The 20,192-nt window shown below is 40.3% G+C and overlaps 1 long non-coding RNA gene across 2 annotated transcripts; it reads right to left on the minus strand.

Annotated features, from left to right (window-relative positions):
• Positions 1 to 101: 101 nt before the first annotated feature.
• On the minus strand, positions 102 to 19,999 carry LOC111936051 (uncharacterized). Of its 2 annotated transcripts, none has more exons than XR_002868006.2 (3): positions 4,960 to 19,999; positions 3,154 to 3,271; positions 102 to 2,139 (listed from the first exon to the last, which is right to left on the minus strand). It is a non-coding gene; the product is annotated as an uncharacterized LOC111936051 (long non-coding RNA). The 2 variants fall into 2 exon arrangements; XR_002868005.2 differs by having other exon boundaries at positions 4,767 to 19,999.
• Between the last annotated feature and the right edge of the window lie 193 nt (positions 20,000 to 20,192).

The raw sequence follows: 20,192 nt of genomic DNA on the forward strand, positions 1-20,192 counted from the left end.
GGGGGAAAACAAAAATTATTTCAAAATTATTTTGGCTGAGTTGCATGGGGGAAAACATTTTTTTTAAGCTTTAAGGCATTTCATTAAAAGTAGCACTTCAGTTTTGTGAAGCTATGAACAGTTTATTGAAACATGGCTAAAAGTTCCAGTGTTTGTTGAAACAAAGGTCTAATTTTTACACACAGTTCTGAAGTCAAATTCTTTTCCTCCAATTGCTGATATTGGTCACTCTGAATCTTCCTTCTAGATACTCTTCCAATTTTCAGCCTAAATATTGCAATGGTTTGTTCTTATAATTTCCCTCCCTCTACCCAAAATTGATCTGTTATTTCAGTTGGAATCAACAAAATAGATTGGGATGCAAGAGAGTCGAGAAGAAAGCTCTTTGTAAATACCTTGCCTTGTGTGAACTTGGCCAAAACATTGCATTTCCCTTGAAATAATGACCTACCTCTGTCTTGTCTCATGTGCACCCAAACACAGGAGCTGCTGTGACCCTGTACAGCAGCAATCCAGTCCTGTCTATCAAAAAGAGACAAAGATCTTAAGATCTGGCACAAGACAAAAAGACTTCAGTTGCAGTGGATGTCAGTGCTCACTGTAAGGTTGTATTCCTTTGAAAACCCTAGCCATGGTCATCATCACAATTTTTCATAAGCACCAAAATGGAAGAGTGGGATCAGATCAAGGGCTTCACAGCAACTGAGAAAATTGTGTAGGAAAAGATTCTAAGAGACTTTAATTTCTAATGTAGCCCTGGCTCTTTCATTTCCATCTCTTTGATAACAGGCCCAAGCTCTTTTGAGTCTGAATTTCAGCTCAGTCTCATCCCTCTGTGGACCTATGGCAGATGTGCAACCTTTAAACATGTTAAGGATGCTAAGTTTTGTGATTTTAATATGAACTTCATCAGAATGGAGTGGAAAATGGTAGTAATTCATTAATGAGGATTTATGGTGCTTAAGACCTCTGTGCAGGATTTTAGGTTAGATATTTGTTGCATTTTTATTCAATTTGATATTTAATATGACTTGTATATGTTTTCCTGAAGGTTTATCATAAAATATTTAACTATATAACAAAACCTTTGCTATAGGAAGGCAGAGCAGGTATCCCTTTGGACACCTCCACATGGAATCTTGACTTCCAGGGCTCTGTAGCAGTGAAATGGTTCCATACAGCAGCTAAACCTAACCCTATGTGCTTTTGTGTTTCAAATTGACAAACAAGGAGTTATTTTTTTCCATATGAAGGTAAAAAATGAATGGTGGGAAAGGGATGCAATGTTCTTAAAGCCTTGTGGAAGCACTGCTTTGGTCTTTATAAGAGCTGTGATACGTCTGCCTCATTGCTATTGCTCTGTTATTGTTGAGAGATCATCAATACTACAGGAAAATTAAGATTAATTTCTGAGGAATGAAGTGAAAATTTTCAGTGTTTCTAGATGTTAAATTTGAAAAAAAAAAGTATTGAAACCAGTACGTGCTGTGCTTTCCCCCTTTATTTTCCCTTTAACATGTTAGAATTCCATTGCAGTTTTGGGATTTTTTCTGCCACTAGTTAATATACAGGATATCTTCACAGTACTTTGTTGGTCAAAGTCACTGTGTTGAAACTTCATTTCATGTTGCAGATTCCTGTTTGTACCAGTGGGGGTATTTTTGACACTCTTCCTTTTTAATTATGGAGATTTTAGGACAAATAACCATGTCACAAGAAACATTCTATATGAGCACTGCTTTTTTGGTATAAATTTCACTGTCTTATAAGAATCAAAGGATGGAAGTTGCCTTTGGATGTATGTGTGTGTGCACTCCAAAGGAATTTGGTTTAAAAACAGATTAATTTAAGGTTTGATAGAAATTCTCTTAGGACAGTAGGAAAACTTCTATTGGTTTCAGTAGATTGACTCAGTCCAACAGGTAATTAACTCAGGAACCAGACCCAAGTTTTATGATATTTACTAAATGATCATATTTGTAGTTTACTTGCTGTGGATTCAGAGACACTGTGTTCGTTACCCTTCACTGAGTTTCCTTTTCTCAGATCTGTCTGGTTCTTTGCTTTTCAAAGTTGAAGGGCGAACAAGAAGATCAGGAATTTCATCATGAAAGCTGCACAATGTAAAAGAACTGACACCTAGAAAAACAAGCAGAGTTAAACAGGATTTGACAGGTTGCAGAAAAGAGAGAGTGAACAGGATGGGAACAATGAACAGCAACTAATTATTATTTCACTGGTCACCACAACACATTAAAAACTTCCAAAGGCTATGAAATTAATTGCATGCAGAACAGCACTCAAGGTGCTTAATATTTTGTCTCTCTGGGACAATTTGCTAGAGACATCGTTTGAACTACAAATACAAAGCAGGGAAGAAGGGCCTCTCTCTAGCTGTGTCATTCTTCATTTTAATGAGGAAAAAATGTCACACAGAGCAGTGTGAATTTGAAATATTATAATATGCTTCAGTTTTATGTTGGAGTAAGTATGTTTCTTAAAAGAGCCCTAATGATTCTAAATTCTAGACCTTGTTGACAAGACATCTGCTTACTTGGCCTGTGGTTTGTGTCTCATCTAGAAGCTCATTAACATATATATTAAAAGAAACCTATTAAAATATTTGCATTTTAAAATGAATCATAACCCCCCACTTTCCTTCCCCCCCACCTTTTAGAAATTTGTTTTGGTCTTGCAAAAGATTCCATTCAGGAGACAGAAATATTTCAGTTAATTTTGAACCATTTAACATTTGGATAATTCTTATAATTACTTTTCTCTTTAATTGTTAAAGCTGGAAGGCTTATATAATATTACTCTCAAAATTCATAGTGCAGTGTAAATAATCTTTTCTGCACCCACAGACCTCTCAGCTGGATGCTGACTTGAGCCCTAAGGGTGCTCATTCTTTCTTTTGGTCTTATTTATTATTTTCTTCTCTCCTCATCAGTTTTCTATTATTCTCTTTCCTGCCTCTTCATCTGTCTAGAGGCACAAGTATTGGGTGAAATGGCACTTGAAGCCATGCTGGTTGTTTATTTAAACAAATCATATTGAGATGAAAAGAGCAGATGATTGCAGAGATATAACAAATCTGATCGAGAAGCTCATCAGGCTCTTGAGAGGTTTTGTCATTTTGAGGGAATCTCCCACCTGGACTTGTGGCTTGGAGATCTTTGATGTCAGCACTCCTGGTCTAGCACAGTGTGCAGGAAGGTCCTTGTGTGCTGCCTGTCTGGGTCTGGCATTCTGAGTTACTGCTGTGGAAGGGCTGGAAAATTGAGAAAAGCAGTAGAACACAGCCACCAGCAAAGGGACTGCCTGCTGTCCAGGCTGCATCCTGTGTCCTGTTTGTTAGGAAATCTCTGCACAAAGAATGCTCCAAGTGAAACAGGGAAATTGCAGCTGAGAAGATTCAGCTGTTTTCTAGAACCTTCACAGCACAAAACATCTTAAGAACAAGATCTTTTTCCCAGCAAGCTCAGCTAGTGGAAACTAAATAAGCAGAAAGGATAGCTTCATCTACAAAACCAGAAAGGTGATCTCCTCTGGAGGTCAGCAGGAGGTTCTGCCCCCTCTCCTGAGGAAGGGGAGCATGGCTTGAATAGCATTGGTCTGTTAATGTGCTCACTATAAGTAGCACCCACTATCACTAAGCTGACATTTTTATTTCAGGAAACAGATTCCCTGGAAGGAAAATCTGTAGCAAAGATGAGATATATCTACTTTGGAGTACCACAGGTTACACCTGGAAGAGTATTTCTTGGTGGCAGGACTAGCAAAAGACAATTTTGGCAGATGAGGTTCTCATACCTAACAAAGAGATATTTTTATTACCAGATACTCCTCTTCCACTTTCCTCTTAAAAATCTTGTACAGTATCAGTTTCTTAAAAGATTCTTAGTGCCTGCTCAGGCTTTTAAACCATTTTACATATTGAAAGCAGTTGCATGGGGAAAGGAAAGCTCCTGCTGCTTCTCAAAAGCAGTATGTGTAACATCACAGTGGGAAATAACATGTTTCATGAACTTGATTTATCCCCTCTGCTGCGTGGTATAAATCCTCCTTCCTCACTGCATGGCCTGCACAGGCGTTTTTGAGGGCCTCATCCTGCCTAGTCCTGAACAAAGTGCAGAGGAAGGATTTAATTAAAAGCAAATATTTATTTTTGGGAACTGTTAACTCCTACACATACTCTGCTGCCTAGCAGGGGGAAGCACTAAGTAAAATCACAGGAAACAGTAAAAATATTTCCTACCCACTGAAATTATTAAGTATTAGCAGTACCTAATACATTATTTTAAAATCACAATCATAACCCATGCGAAACGGTGTAAGATAATGCCTCACTTAAGACAGCATGGTCTGTTCATTCTGTTTCATAAAAACTATGAGGAGAGCAAGCTTCCCTGGCTTCCATTTTATGTTGTTTTTTTCCTCTTAGACAATGCATTTTGATGCCAATTTTAATGGTTGCCAACCTCTTTTTATCTCCAGTTTTTGTGTTGGTAATTTTCAGATAACTGAGGCAGAGAAAAAATCCTAATGTATGTGAGATTGTTAAATTAATAAAATCTGTGGGAGTTCAATGTTTTCAACTGAGTGAGTCACTTGCTGTCATGCAGGAGTAGAAGTAAATAATCCCCAGATGTAGCAATGTTTCTACCTCCTGGCCCAGGCTGCAATTTCAGTCCTGCTGGTTGTCTTTGGACGTGATGTACCCCACTGAATGTTAAAAGCCAGGGAAGTTGTTTGCTGTTTCTCACCTTAGAAAATCTGGTTGTTGATTTAGATGTCTAAACACCTAGTCCTGCAGTGGACATTAAATACTGAGTTACCAAACCCTGGCTGTGTCAGAGGCCCATCGTGTTTGTTACTGTACAAACCCAAAGAAAGATGTCCCTGTGCTGGAGTTTGAAATCTTTTAGGTATTAAAGGGGTGAGAAGCATTGCTTGAACCTTGTGGAGCTGAAAGACCCTCGTTAAATGTTTCATCCATCACACAGGCAGTTTGTGGTGGGGCTGGGAAACGCTTCTGTCTGCAGCCTCAGGCCTGTCTGAACAGCAAAGCTCCTGCCAGGCCTGTGTACACACCTTATGGATTTACAGCCCAGGGACAGTCACTGATTAAAATAAAAAGCTGTTATGCTGTATGAAATGTTGGAGTATTTTATCTCTTTATGTCTGTTGTGGTGTCCTTCCCTCTCAGCATGGAGAGAAAAGGGAGCAAGATCATCCAGATAACGCTGTCCTTATTCATGAGTTCAGCCAAGCATGTTCTGGTTTTCCTGTCACTGTGCTGTGGTTATCTGCAGAGCATGAGAGAAGACAAATATCTAATCTTTAAAAGGGCTTTGGAAGATTACTTCAACCTTTACCCTGACCCAGCTGAGCTCCCCTTAAATCCTGAAGGGATCTAAATATCTTGTGTTTCCAAGATGGACATTAGTGTACCACACTGCAGCCATCCGAAGCAGCAAGTGGGAACCAGCTGGTGAGAGAGATTTTCATATAAAAGTAGAACTGGAGAGGGTTGCCTTTTCAACTTTCTTCTTTTTTGTTTGTTTCTTTTTCCCAACAAAGAAAAGTGTAACTGTGAGTGTTGGAACAAATCAGTGGGCGTGAGTGAAGGTCAGACGAGGAGGATTATTGCTTGAATGTTAACCAGAAATGCTAACGCCTAATTCAGTGTGGGCTGAGTTCTTTCCCTAATGTCATTGTGATTTCATGGACTTCCAAACAATTATTTGGATCTTGATTTTCAGTGAAACTTTTGAGGAATTAAGAGTAAATAAACTTTAGTAACTGTGGGGATTCTGCCTAGATTAACATCAGCCTTAATTAGTCCTGCTGCTGGAACATGTTCAATTCTGGTCTCCTAAGACAACCTTGTTCCTTCAAGAGTGTCCTGACAATACTTCCTGACTTTAGGCCTGACAAGGATGAGATTTTATCACCTTGTGGCACCGACTTGCACATATTTTCTGGCACTGCATTTAAAGCAGGTTTAAGTTGCTGTATGGGAGAGAAAAGATGTAAAAGGCCACATTCCAGAAGAGAGTGAGTGCTTTCCTCTGCCTCTGTGGGAAGAGAGCAGGATAAACTCGTGCAGTTGGAGGTTTGTTCTTTAACCTCAACGTCTGTTAGGAAATAAATGGTTGATTTATGACCATGTTTATTAGATTTAAATTCAATACTAATTTCCCTATATTTTTCTTCAGTCTGGGCTGTGCTGTCACACAGAGCAGCTGTACCTTCAGGAACACACTGCCCTCACACAGCTGGAAGAACAATCCTGGAGTGGACTGTGCAGCACTGGCCAATTGTAATTTTTTGGGATATTTCAGTGAGATTTATCTCAAGTGAACACAAGGTGCCTCTGGCAGCTGCACTTCATGAGGTCTCTACCCACAGTCTAGGTGCTGTTCTGAATGGCTCAGGCTTGATGTAGCTGTAACAGAGACTTGACTTGCTTTCACATCCGTACTTTTGGATTCAAAGCACTGTCTTCCCTGTTCCCCAAACAAAGGCAGAGTGATGAAAATAACTGCAAATTACCAGGTGTCCAATGGAGATTGGGAATAGCTTTAGCAGCTCTCCCATCACACCCTTGCCCTTGGGACGCAGAGGCTGGGGAGCACCTGCCATCACTCACAGAGCCTGAATGCTCCATGGCACCAGAGGAGTCAAAGGCACTTAATTCTTTACAGGAGGTGTTTATGGCATCAGTCTCCAGGGCAGTGTGTGAATTAGAAAAAGGATCATGTGTGTACCTGTCCTTGCTGTTAATTACCTTGCCATTGAATAAAACAGAGCAACATAAAATGGCCTTAGGAAGTATTTAGACTGGCTGGAACATAAGGTTAAAGGTTTCTAATCTGCTTTATGATGGATGGTCCCAGGAGTGCTGTGGGGTGGGGAGCAGTTTTTTCTCTATTTGGTTATAATATAGCTTGAAAATTTTCAGAGTGCAAACTTCCAGCACCTCCCCAGCTGCAGTGCAGCTCCAGTCTCCCTGATATTTGCACAACATTGCAGCAGTCTCTTGCTGCTGGAAGAGCAGAAGTAAGAATTCCTAGGGATGCAGGACCATTTATTGTCCCTTTGTGTTTTCCTGAGAAGTATAAATGGCATCTGCTTTTTTTCTTTATCCATCCATAAAGTTTAGCTATTCATAACCAATTTCACTCTATAGAGTTCTCATGTATGTTTCAAAAATAGAACACCTTTAAATGAAAGCAAAATCTCATTTTTAATTTATACAAAGGTCAGTGCTTCAGCTCCAAAGAGTTGTCTTTGAATTGCTGTGAGGTTACCTTGTTCCTTCTAACATGCACTTATATCTGACAGCTGGTCCCCCTCAAAGAAACCTTCCTGATCAGTAATTTCAGTATATAAATGATATGATATGAAAATATTGTCTTTTTTAAAGGCCTTTCTAAAAAATCTTGGGTCTTTTCTTTATGTGAAGAAATTTCTATATGTATAGGTAAGAACTTCAGTAGTGTAATAATATTCCCCATCACATTTATCTTCTCCAGAGCCCTTGTAGATCATAAAAATATAATTCCAAATTCTAAAATGGATTAAACATAACTATGCAAGGAACCAGGGCTCTGATTTTGAAAAAATCCAAGGTCAGACAGGAAGGGCCTTCTGAGTAATACAAGGCAGCATTTTGCTACTCAGAACTGCTTGAACATTCACAGTGCAGAATTTCAGTCAATCCCTTTCCCTCCTCCACTCTTACCTCTTTCTTTTTCCATCAGCAGCTTTTAACTAATAATCTTCAGAGCTCAGTGATTAAAAAGTCTTTCTTGTGAGCAGCATGAAGACACTGCCATCCTTCATGGTGTGCTGTGAACATCAGCAGTGATCATCTCTATAAAAATGTGCACATTTTGTTAAATGCTGTCATTTATTTCAATGCATTTATTGCCATAAAACCTCAATGACAGTTTAATTAAGAGCTTAAATATTTTATATTACAAAGTAGAAATATTTATGAAGGAGCTTGTCAGAGGCAAAATATTAAAACAAAACAGGTGCTTTTGCAGAAACACAAATAAAATGTCTAACAGTAAACATTAAAAAAATAAATTATTAATCATGGTTCTTTTCATTACTATTGAATTGCCTTATGAAGATTTTGTGTCTGAAAAAGTCTGTGGATGTGCCATATTGTTTTATCCAACCACTTGGTCTTCCTGTTTGTATCCTGTGGTGTGGCTGGATAGATTATTTTCTTCAGAACAACATCTTGACACCAAACTAAGGTAAATGTTGTAAATTAATGTTGTGCAGGGAGGGACTGAGAACCAGGAAGAGCCAACCAGACATTTGCAGGCATGTGTAAAAACCAGTGAGAAGGCACCTGAGCTGCCAGGGGGTGTTTTTTGTTGCTGTAGGTGGATCTGTGGATTTGGTAAAGAGGTATTGAACTGCCATAAGACCTGGTACAACTGAAAAAGCCTTTCTGAGTAGGAAAACCCTATAAAGAGGAAAGGGATTCAGGGCTGACAGTTTGGTGTTTTCAGGGACTGAGGCTGCACATTGGAGAAAGGGAAGTTGGCTCACACCTTGGTATGTGCTGGTGGAACAGTGTATCCCTTGAGGATGATCCCTGACTTTATCTGGAGTTGTTTTTTTGTCTGCTGCCCTTTGTATAAAGCTAAAAACACAGAGAAGAAATGCTTATCTAAAAGCTTTAGTCCCACAGTTAAACTCTGATTTTTCCTGCCAAATGTTTTCTGAAACAGTAAGACTATGAAGGTAAACTAACCTTTACTGTACCTTCACACTGATGGCAGAGTTATTTTTCCAAAACATCCTATGCCAGGTAAATGTTCTCTGTTTCACTGATGTATCATCCTGTTCCACTATAGCCAACTGCCAAGTGACTTTGTTTTCTCACTCCAGACTCCTAATGGAGCCATTAACATTTTTTTCCAGCAACTATTGTTGAACTCGGTGGGTGCACTCGGCTGGCAGAAATCCCATTGGCTGCAGCGGAGGCCAGATTCCACGTATTGCTGCTTCTCTGTTAATTAGTGAATTTATGTTTTTTCCCTTTCCAGTCTTCACAAACAATTGAAGGAGCTGCAGTGGGTGCTTCTCATGCTGTCTGCTGCTTAAGTGAGGGAAGGAATTAAACTGTTTAAAACACATTTATTCTTTGTGATGTAAATTCAATGACTTAATTCTAGGTACAAAACAGCCAGGGAGTTGGTCTGCCAGCCTTGCCAATGTCTCAGTACATGGAATAATGAGTGTCTGAAATACAGAGGGTTCCAGAAATGAAACGGGGGAAACAAAGTATAGCTCATTACTCAAAACTCTGTATCCAGTGCTGTCTGTAATATCAATCCTGCCTTAATCTCGAATTAACAAAGAAATTGAGGGACTGGTTAAGAATCTTGCTGTCTTGAGAATCAGAACATACTCCCCTCTTAATTCTTCCCTCCAGGGAAGTTTTATATCAGTGTTGTAGATTTTGTTTTTCTTTTTGCTAAGCAGTCCTTAACTTTCAAAATACAAGAATACCAATCTTTCTTCTGCTTTAGTGTCCAAAATCTTTACTGCTGGAAGCCACAGAGAGTAAGTGGCCTGACTCAAAACAAAGGGAAAAGCTGGTGGGGAAAGGAGGAGAAAAACAGCTCTTGTCAGAGCAGCCACTGGTTGGTTAGAAATAGAATGCTGCATAGTCTCACCTGAACAGTTCCTTCTTACAACTATTTATTTTAGTCATCTACTCTAAGACAGCCAGTAAAATAAGGTGGGAGAATCATGTGCCTGTTCAGAATCATTTATCCTATGGATAATGTGCTGAAAACTCCCTCAGGATGGCATTAACCTTTGTTTGATTCAATCAAAGAGCCTCACATGATTCCCAAGCTGCCGTGTGCTCTAGGTGTGGAGGGAGTGCAGTTGAACATTATTCATCTGGTAGCAGTGTAATTAATTAGCCAATGTTTTAGTTAAGAGTAGTATAGTGAAGGTGCTCACTTGTAAGTTATAATTTTATAATTACAATACATCAGATTTTTCTTTCATCACGCCTCTACCATTCAAGCTTAGAATCCATTGGATGTGAACTTCTCTCTTCCCTCCCAGTCACCTGCTGTTCCAAATGCAGCTGTACTTTTAATCACCCATCAGGGCTTGCTTGACCAGCCTGAAAACTATTCTTGTGTTGGCATGTTTTGGGCCACACTTTACTAAATAACCAAAGAAAGGAAAATATGTTTTGCCTCAAAAAGTGCTGAAGTAATTTCGCTGAACCCCAGCAACAGAACAGTAACGTTAGGGTAGTGCTAGAGGGTAAAATGTTCACTAATGTGAAAGGAAAGAGTGGGCTGACCAGTACCTGCCTTTCCAGTGCTGCTGTGCTCCTTCACATCTTTGTTTCTACTGCAAAGAGCTTTCCTGCCTGCTTTAGGGTGCGGAGCAGCTTCCTTTTAGAGAGCTGTCATTAAAGGGGGCTCCATTCAAGTCCCTGGTTTGCAAGGGTGGGATATGGCCCCATGCTCTGCTACAGGTGAGCAGCTACAAGTTCCTGGAAATATGTCCTCTTGCTTCTGTCAGTTGTGATTTTATTTTATTTTTCTCTTTTTTTCTTTTCATTTCTCCTTGGTCTGCCTGCATTCTCCTAAAACCGAAGCATGTTCGTAGCCCTGGGAATATTTAGCTGTTGTCAGTAGAGTGTGTTCATCACACTTGGTGAGTTTTTTAATGAGGAGTTTTTAGAGGGAAAAAACAAAAAACCCAAACTACCCTTACTATTGTGTATGATTTACAGTGTCAGAGGAGCTAATTAAAAATAATAGGGAGGAAACTGCCCAGAAGAATATAATTGGAATTGAATCCAAATGGAAATCTGTTTTGGCCTCTCTTGTACTTTCTCCTGAATTTTGGAGCTCTTATTTGAGCATTATGGAATGAAACTTATTTTATAATATACCTAAAGTAGAACAAAGAATCCAAAGTCATCTGAGTATAGAGTATGGAACTTTTGTGGCTTTTGTGTCTGCATCATTGCAACCTTTTCAATGTATTTTTTTAACTCTTTAAATACTTTTTAAAAATTGCATACTTAAAGAATACAGTTTTACAGTAGTTTATGTATTTTATAAGAACAGTTTAGATGTTACCTTAGGAAAACTTTCTATTCCTACCTCATTAGCAGTGGCTGCTCTTGACGTTCCTTGTTGCAATTTCTGTATAATTTCACTGTTTTCATTGTAAACATCTTGTGTTCCTCCACATAAAGAGCAAATGAGCAACTTGTGGGCTGGAAAGATGACCAAGTTCTACCCTCTTTACTTATATTCCTGAGAATCTATTTTAGCTGTTTCATGAACAGAGAAAACTGTATTTAACAATGCCAATAAAACAAACTGGGAAGCTCCCAGGCACGTAGACAGTGTGCCACAGGTTATAAATATCTGCCCAAGACTTTCTTCAGATGAGGGAACAGTGTGGACTCCTTTGCAGTTAAGCAAGAAAATTCTTGTGGCCAGTGGTAATTGATCCAGCTGAAATTTGGATTACCTCTAGATGAGAAACTTGCATTCAGGGTTTTTATTGTCATTATACAAGCTGTCCAACCTGTCCCCATGGAAAACAAAAGATGATATATGTGCAATTTGGTTCTGATGTTTTTGCTGTTACAATGAATGCATGCGCTGGCTTAAAATGAGAAAAAAACATCAAATGGTTAGGGCTTAAAAATGTTACTTAATAAAAATAAGCTATTTTTATCAGTAACCAATTTTATCAGGCTTTATCAGTATAGCATGATGTGACAGAGGGTTTCACAGTCTAAGTAGGGTTGTGACAGCCCAGAGCTAATCCCCCAAAAGGGGAAGATGTGTAGTTGATTCCAGCTTGGGGCATGGCTGGGGACAGAGAGGGAGCTCCCTCGAGCCTGCAGGAGGTGACATGGATGAGTTGTTAGAAACCACAGGGCAGTGTCTGCACACCAGAATTATTGCTCAGGTCAATGAAAGGGTTTTTGGGCATAAGTATCATAGTATCAAGGATCACTTCCATGAGTCTTTGAGAGAGTCTGGAAAAGCACTGCAGGTTCCATTTCTGAGCAGCTGGCTTGGAGGAACTTGCAGGTTTTCTGCTGAGCTGTCGGGCAGGGCACAGTGTGTGAAGCTGCTGTGCATAACCACTGAGCTGAATCAATTCTAGTGACAACATTAGGAAATTGCTCCCTTTGTCTTGGTGTGTGGATGGCTCCAGGGGAACCCTCTCCTATGCTGGAAGATGAAGGAGAGAGTCCAATTCCTAGCTTGTCACAAGATGGTTCTTCATCAGGTGATGCTGTACAGTCTGTAGGTGTGTGCCAGAACAGTATCAATTATCTGCTCTAACCCTCTTTCACATCAGTGGGTGACTATCTTGTGGCAGCCACAACTGTTACACTTATTTCCCCAAATATATAGAAACATAAAGTTAAATACGGTCTTAAAATAGTTTTTTCTGGTTTTCAGAACTGTGTATGAGCTGGTATATAAAAACTGTTTGTTTGTTTGTTTTTTTAATAGTTCTGAAGTCTCCAGCAGTGTGTTCAGAATGCAAATAAATCAAGGGTCCTGTGGATAAAATATTGTGTGATCATGTAATTAGAACCATTCATATATACAGTGAGGCCAAATTGAAGTTGCATGGCCAGTTCTAATTCTGGCAATTCTTAATTTTGGAGTGCTTGGCTTAGCAATAAAATGGTGTTTTATTGTAGTTCTTGGATGTAATTGAAAATATACTGGGAGATGAACAAGTGAAGTAGGAAACAACACTGAAGATAATTACAAGCAGATCTTCATTTCAAGCAGAGAAGTTAATCTTCCTTTGGACTCTTGGGTCTGTTTTAACAGGGTAATTAGCCACGGACCCTGTGGCTTTTGACTCCCAGTCCCAGCTCAAACCTCTGTGTCCTAATAAATGAGGACACACAGTTCTGTGACTGGGAGAAGCTGTCAGAGGCACATGTATTATGCATGTTTGAACCATAGGAAGAGCGGTGGGAGTGAGCTGGACTGCTTGCTTCAGCAAGGACATGTGTCCAGCTGGTTTCAATGAAGCAAAGAGCCACTGAAGCAATTTAATTCATATGCATGCATGAATTTAGCCCTCTTTTTTGTCCTTTATATTGTCTTTTATTTGTAAAAGTACACAGTTATGGCTGAATTTAGCCTGGCAGAGCTGTAAACCAAATTAATTTGGTTTCTACTTTAACTTTTTCCACACTTTGTTGTTGGGTTCTCATATTCAGCTTGTTTCCTTTACTTGGATAGGCATTGCCAGAGGTAGGTCACACCTGAACATCCTTTTGTTATGAATCTGGTGCAAATGATTTTTTCTGTCTCACTCTTGTTCAAGAGCAGCTTCTGTCTTCTAGATCAGGACCTTGATGTTTTTTCATTTGATCATTTCCTTTGTCTTTTCAGCCTCAAAGGCCCTTCCAGTAATATTTCCTTCAGAAGATGTTTGGCAGGAGATGGGCTCTGACCACCCCTGCTGCTGTAGAAAGGGAGTTCATGGATTTGCAGTAGGAGGGAAGAGTCCTTGTCTCTGACTATAGCTTGCTGGCCCATTTCAGATGATCAAATCTGGGCCTTTTAAAACCAAGTGGGCCTAACACGGGGGGAAGATTTGGGGGTAGTGCTCCTCAGCTGAATTGTGTGATTTGTGGGCTTGATAGCTGCAGCCTGTGCTGAAAAGACCAGCTGGATCATTCTGTAAAATCTATCAACTCCTGAGCCCTGGCTTTGCTTTTTTCCTTTTTCTTTTCAATTATACTTACAATAGGAATGGGTAAAGATGGGGGAAAGAAGAAGGTAAGGATAATTTGTGACATGAATTTCTCCCAAGCAACAGGAAAGGAAGGCTTTAGCTGAGCCAGAAAGATAAACAGTGAATACAAATTCTGAAAGTTGAAAGGGCAACCTAATAGGGTAGAAGAAACAAACATTACTCTTGGCTTCCCGTGAATGTTAACATTTTTCTCAAGTTTACACAGTGATCAGTATTTAACACTGGCTGATCCTTATTTTAAAACTATTGACATGAGCAAGCAATGTGGGGCTTACCATTAACGTCAGTGGGAACAGGCTCAAACAGCCATCCCTGCTCCAGCTTTGCACTGCTTTTTGCAGAGGGGCAGAAGTCAATGTTAAAAGCCTCCCAGTGGGGCTATTGAAGTGAAAACCAAAAGAGCTGATAGTTATACGGGAAGATTATTCCCTGTGGCAAAATGTGCGTGTCGAATAATCTACAATCCAGCCTAATTCTGCTTCCAGTTTTCTAACACTCTCACAGAGAACTCACTGAGCTTTAACATGTCCCCTTTTCCTCTTCATTTTGAGGGATGCTGCTCTCAGTCCTACAGCTAAAGCAATGTGATATCAAAAGGTGATCAGCAGAAACATGGAAGCCAGTGCATCATCCGTCCCACTCTCTCTCTGGGGAATTTCTTACCCTTCTGTTTCCTAGACATGTCAAATGTTCTGTTCTGTAGGTAGCAAACTTCAGCACATATTTTTCCTAAGGAAGCTCTGTTACACAGCTCTGTGCTCGCTCTTTAAGGCTGCAGCAATGCCAAATAATAGACACAGTTTGCAGCTAAAGAAATGTTAAGCTGCTTGGTTTTTCTTGTCTGTGTGCGTCTGTGTGCTATAAATGGAGGAGGAAGGATTAAAACTTTACACAGTCTGGAGGTAGCTAAATCTACTAAATATTGTATGACTGTCTTTGCCATCAATAATTCAAAGAACTTGAGTCCAAAATGACGAAAATCTCCCTTGGACAGCTGTAGCTGCAGGCACAAGAGAAAGGTTTTGAGCCAATTGTGGACTTGGTGCTTTGTTGGCTATAAAGGTTGAAGAACACCTGATGTCCCTGCAGTCATTAAAAGAAGAGGGAAGGCTAAAGCAGAATATTGCTGCAGATAAGGCAAAGTACACTTTGGCATTTGCTACAATTGTACTGATAGATGTGAGGGTGCTGAATATCTGCTGCAGCACAAGGAATGCTACCCTGAAACGCCAGATTAATTTAGGAATGTACTGAGCCCAATTATATCCTTTTTGTGTAATGAGATCACCTAGTCCCTGCTCTCTTTTAATCACTGGGCTGGATGCAGAGACAGGAAGGTAGAACATGGATTTGTGTCACCTGTAGGATGGAGATATTGATCCATGTGCACACAGTGCCAGCAGGAGGATAGAAGGAACGAGAGCTGTGACGTTATTCCAGCCCTGCAGGACTGGCTCAGGGTGTGCACAGCAATTTTGGGATGTGCTCTCCTCCCCAGACTGGTTATAACATGACTGTCCCAACACCTGTGGACCTCAGCCTTGATGGCAAGGGTCTGTTGCATGTATTATCAGAGATGCACCACTTGTGTACTCCATTTTAGTGAGTAAAACTACAGATGAGAGCTTGAAAAAACACCACGAGGAATGGAATGAATTCCAGGAAGAGGAAGAAATTGCTAACCAGCTATGAAACTGGTGTTTTTATGTTAAGAGGTTGATCAGGCCTCCTTGGCTCAAAGATTATTTAACTGAGAACTAATTCCATGTTCTGAAACTTGGTTATTGACAGATGCAAATTTAACTTCCATCTGGAATGGGTTCATGAGTTGGCCCTAAAAAATCCTGAGGTGATAAATCCAAGAATATCTTCCTTTTAATTCCCTCTATTTCTAGAATTTCAAATGAACCTTGTGCCCAAAAGAGCAGAATATTAAGTTCACAGCTCTAGTCTTCATCATCAGAATTTGTTCTTGCAATATTTCTGGCTAAAGTGAGCAGACCATAAAAGCCTCTTCTCATGAAATTTTCAGCCCAATTTTATGTTACTGCACAGCCTGGAGCAAAATTTTTTCTTTTCTAAAGTTCTTATCTGAACTTCATTGATAAAAGTTTGGATTTTTTTTTTACTGACTACTAACTTGCAAACCTCCAATGTATATGTGCGCAATTCCATTAAATTTAAACATCAATGAAATTACTCAAGTGAATAACTTGAAAAGATCACTCCCTTTAAAGCATGTAGATAAAATTCTGATCATTTCACAGAGCTCTGTTTGAACTCAATGACACTCCTGAGAGCAGAGAATGAAATCTTGCTTGAACATGATTGACATTTTGATGCTGCGTATTGTCTGACTTCCTCCAGTAGCTTCATAAAAAGCCCACAGAAATAATGGGATCAGCTCTTTAGTGAGTGGAGCAAGTTCTCTCTTCAGGGTGAGAGTGGGTTCAAATTGTTCTACTTCTTTGAGGTCCTGGATCTGGACTGGTGAAGACCCTTGGACTTTTTAGAAGGCTATGTTGTCTGTGTAAATCACAGAACATCCTGAGCTGGAAGGGGACTCATGAGAATCATGGAGTCCAACACCTGGCCCTGCACAGGCACCCGAACAATCCCACCCTGTCCCTGAGAGCATTGTCCAAATGCTTCTTGAGCTCTGTCAGGCTGGTGCTGTCACCATTGCCCTGGGGAGCCTTTCCCAGTGCCCAAACACTCTCTAGGGGAAGAATTTTTTCCCAATCTGCAGCCTGACCTTCCCTGGCACGGCTCCAGCCATTCCCTTGGGTTCTGTCATGGGAGCAGAGATTGGAGCTGCAGCCCCAGGAGAGCTCTGACCTCAGTCTGCCCCAGGCTGGACAGACCAAGTGGCCTCAGCTGCTCCTTGTATGACTTCCCCACAAGGGAAGGATTTTGCCAGGATGTCATCCAATGTACCCTGAAGCCAGGGACTGACTTTGGAACAGGCCCTTGAAGGTTTTTATGTTAGATTGAAAAGTAATATGTTTAAAACTCAAATTGTCAAAACTTCCTCTTTAATATTCTTTAGATTAAGGCCTTTACTCCTGTTGGCATCCTGCTGGCTTATAAGTAAATCTGTGTTACGTGAGTAGCTGATGCAAAGAGCTAGTTTAATATGAAGCATTTTCCTCTAAGCAACATGGCTAAGGATATAAACAGTATATTTCCTTTAATGTAGCTGCATTATATATTTCACTTACATTTTAATATAATTATAGGTACAAATTGTTCACATTTGGTTTTATGAAGCCCTGAAAAGTTATGTCTTATGAATCAACATGTAATTTCCTTCTGCACAAATTGCAGAATTATGCATTGAAGCTAAGTACATTGAATAATGGTAATTTACAATTGAATTCCTATGGATTTACATATTACAATCACATTAATACTAAAGGAACCTGCAATATTGTCAAATAGGTTAATAATGGTTACTGTTAGCACTGAGAATACCAATGGAATTAATAATGATTGACCATTTCCCTTAAATGTATGCAAAATTATGCAGCTACCTTTACAAAATGGCAAAAATGTCATGGAAAGTAAAGGCTGGAAAGTGGATTAAATGCATGTTAATGAAGGGCTACCCAAACACAACCCTGGGCTTTCCTAGGGACTTCTGTTCATATCTGAAAGCTACTAAAAATTTGACTCACTTGAAACTGTAGAATTTTACCTCCTTTCCAATGTATTTCTCGTCATTTAGAGTTGCAGTTCTGCTGTCTGCTCCATGTGTCTTTCCAATGCCTTTCTTGCAACACACAGAGCCAGACTGACAGAATAATGCTGCTTATCCAAGTGTACCATCCTAAAAACCCCTTTCCACCATTTCCTCGCTGTTAAAACCATCAAGTCCAGTAAGAGAATCCCAGGAAGCCTTCAAGCAGCGGTGGTGGAGCCTCAGGTCCACAGCTAAGCACTGTTTGTCCAGCTGGAGCAGGGATGTGTTCAGCCTTGAGTCCGTGTTGGAGGGCAGTGAGGATCTCTCCTTGGGGAGCTGTGTCCAGACAGAGTCTGAGCCAGAAACAGGGGCTCCCACATCAGGGAGACTAACACTGATGTGCAAATCTGCAGGTGTGTGCACATTCCTTTTCCATAGCTCTGAGGCAGTGCTGGCACTCAGCCCCTCGTGCCTGGCTGCTCACGTGTATGTCAGTGGAGAGACGTGGAAAACCAGGCTGGAGTGAGATATTTTATGAGTGAGGGTGGAAAGCCTTACTTAGGTCTCCTCTAAGAAGAAAATGCAAATACATTCAGGAGAGCATGGAAGAGGGAAATAAATGGCACTCCAAATGAATGAGGCTGGTTATTTGTACAGGCATTAATATTTAACTGTCCTTTTTCACAGGCTATTACCACTTGAATTTGTAGGATGTCAAAGTTTTCCTGCTTTGGATGAAACATAGATTTGATCCTGGCAGACTTTGAAAGGTGCTCAGGTTTTATTTTCTCGATCACAATACATCCAGTGTGTCTGAGACGCATTTAAAGCTGCAAAGTATCCAGCTCTGGGCCTTGGCAGCCTCAGCTCTGCATTTCATCCTGTTTGATTAGCTGGGGAAAACAGCCTCCTTCAAAAGATGGAGAGGATTTTGGTGTGCTTTTGTTTTACCCTCCTGCTCAGCATGAGTCAATGGTATGTGAGGAGTATCTATTAATGCTTCAGTCAAAGCAGGGAGTGATTTCTGCTGATTGTTTCAGCCCTTTTGAAGTGGATGACCACATCCATAAAACAAGGGGGTTGAACAAAACATTGAGAATTTCCCCCTGCTTTTTAAAAGAGATGGGGAAATAGTAAATGTTTGTTTCTTCCTCCGTTATTTGGAGTGAATGACTGCTGTCGGTACGAAAAGGGGATATTGAAAATGTCTTACTGCCAAAAGTCAGTCTTAAAAAAACAAGACAAAATTATGATTTTGTGTAAAAGAATTGATCCATGACACTACCTGGTCTCTGTCTAAGCAAATGGCTAATAAGCCACTTCCAGACAGCAGCTGGTTTGCTTTTTTTAGCAGAAAAACAAAAACATACTTAAGCTTGGATTTAGGACAACATTTTGGTGAACAGGAACAGTATAAGGAAAAATATTCTTCTAGTCAATTTGCACATTTTCTGTGGATCTGTCTAGAAGGTGGCTGTTACAGGAAGATAAGCATTCTAATTTTGTAATTGAGTGCACTCTGAAAAGACAATTAGGAGCTAACGTGATAAGTAATTGTAAATTATAACAGCAGAAGAAACCTGATTCACAGTTTTCTGTGGAAACTGTATTTGTGTATTCAAATGATGCATCTGTACTTTTATTTTCCCTGCATGTACGTTTGATTTAATAAAGGTAGAAAAAGATTTCTGTATGGTTTGGTTTTTAAAAACAGGAATTGAATAAAATGCAGATGCATCTCAGCCTCATGCTAATCTCAGAGCAGTGCTGGAACTGTGCTAGGTAGGATTTGGCAGCTCTGCTACTTATGAAGAATTATATGGGTATGGTGCCTGCTATCCGTAGTCTTATGGGTTTTACAGGATTTTGATCTATGTGTCTTTGTCTGGGATAAACGCCCGAGTCAGTGGAGAGCAGGAGGAAGTTTTAGTGCATTTGTTATAGCAAGAGAACCATGCTGGGGTGTGTCTGTGTAAATCCTTCTGGTGCAGGTTAAAGGAGCAGCTCCAGCACCGTGGGGCTGAGGCTGCAGGCTATGGGAAGATGATTCTGTGATTATGGTGCTGCCTCATTGCCTGGCACAAACGTGCAGCTCTGGGCTTTCGCCGCTTCCCACATGCTGCTGTTTCTATTCCTGATCGCTAAAGTAGCGACAATAATTTTATTTCAGCAGGAAAACGCTGTGGTTTTTAGGGTGATAAGTACTCTATGCCCATGGGCAAGGTGTCCCAGCTGCTCTAAAGCTGTTCTCCTCTCACTGGGTCTGCACTGGCACCCTGCAGATGGTTCTGCTGTAAAAAGGCATTGCTAACATCTACCTCACTACACTTGCTGCTCCAGGCAGACTCAAAAACTTCCAGGACCCTCTGTCAAACACAGGTGGAGAAGGCACTATTGGAGATAAATGTTTGTGAGATCTTTTCTGCACTCTGGATTTTTTTTTATTTTATTTTTTCATTCTTCTCGATTCTATAAATGAACTACTTGAGCATCTTCTCCCAAGGGCTTTAGTGTAAAGTAGCGAGGTGGTTTCAAGGCTGAAAGTTTGTTATTAAAAAAAGCAAGGGTCCTGCTTTCTTACCCTTTAAACCTTCTCATGAGTCCTCTCCAAAGATCCTGTGCTCAGAAACCGACCAAGGAATGATCTAGGAAGGTTTGGGTGGGAGTGGAAGGCCAGAGTAACAGC

Source organism: Cyanistes caeruleus, chromosome 17 (genome assembly GCF_971803275.1).
Source record: "Cyanistes caeruleus chromosome 17, bCyaCae1.hap1.1, whole genome shotgun sequence".
Classification (NCBI taxonomy): Eukaryota; Metazoa; Chordata; class Aves; order Passeriformes; family Paridae; genus Cyanistes; species Cyanistes caeruleus.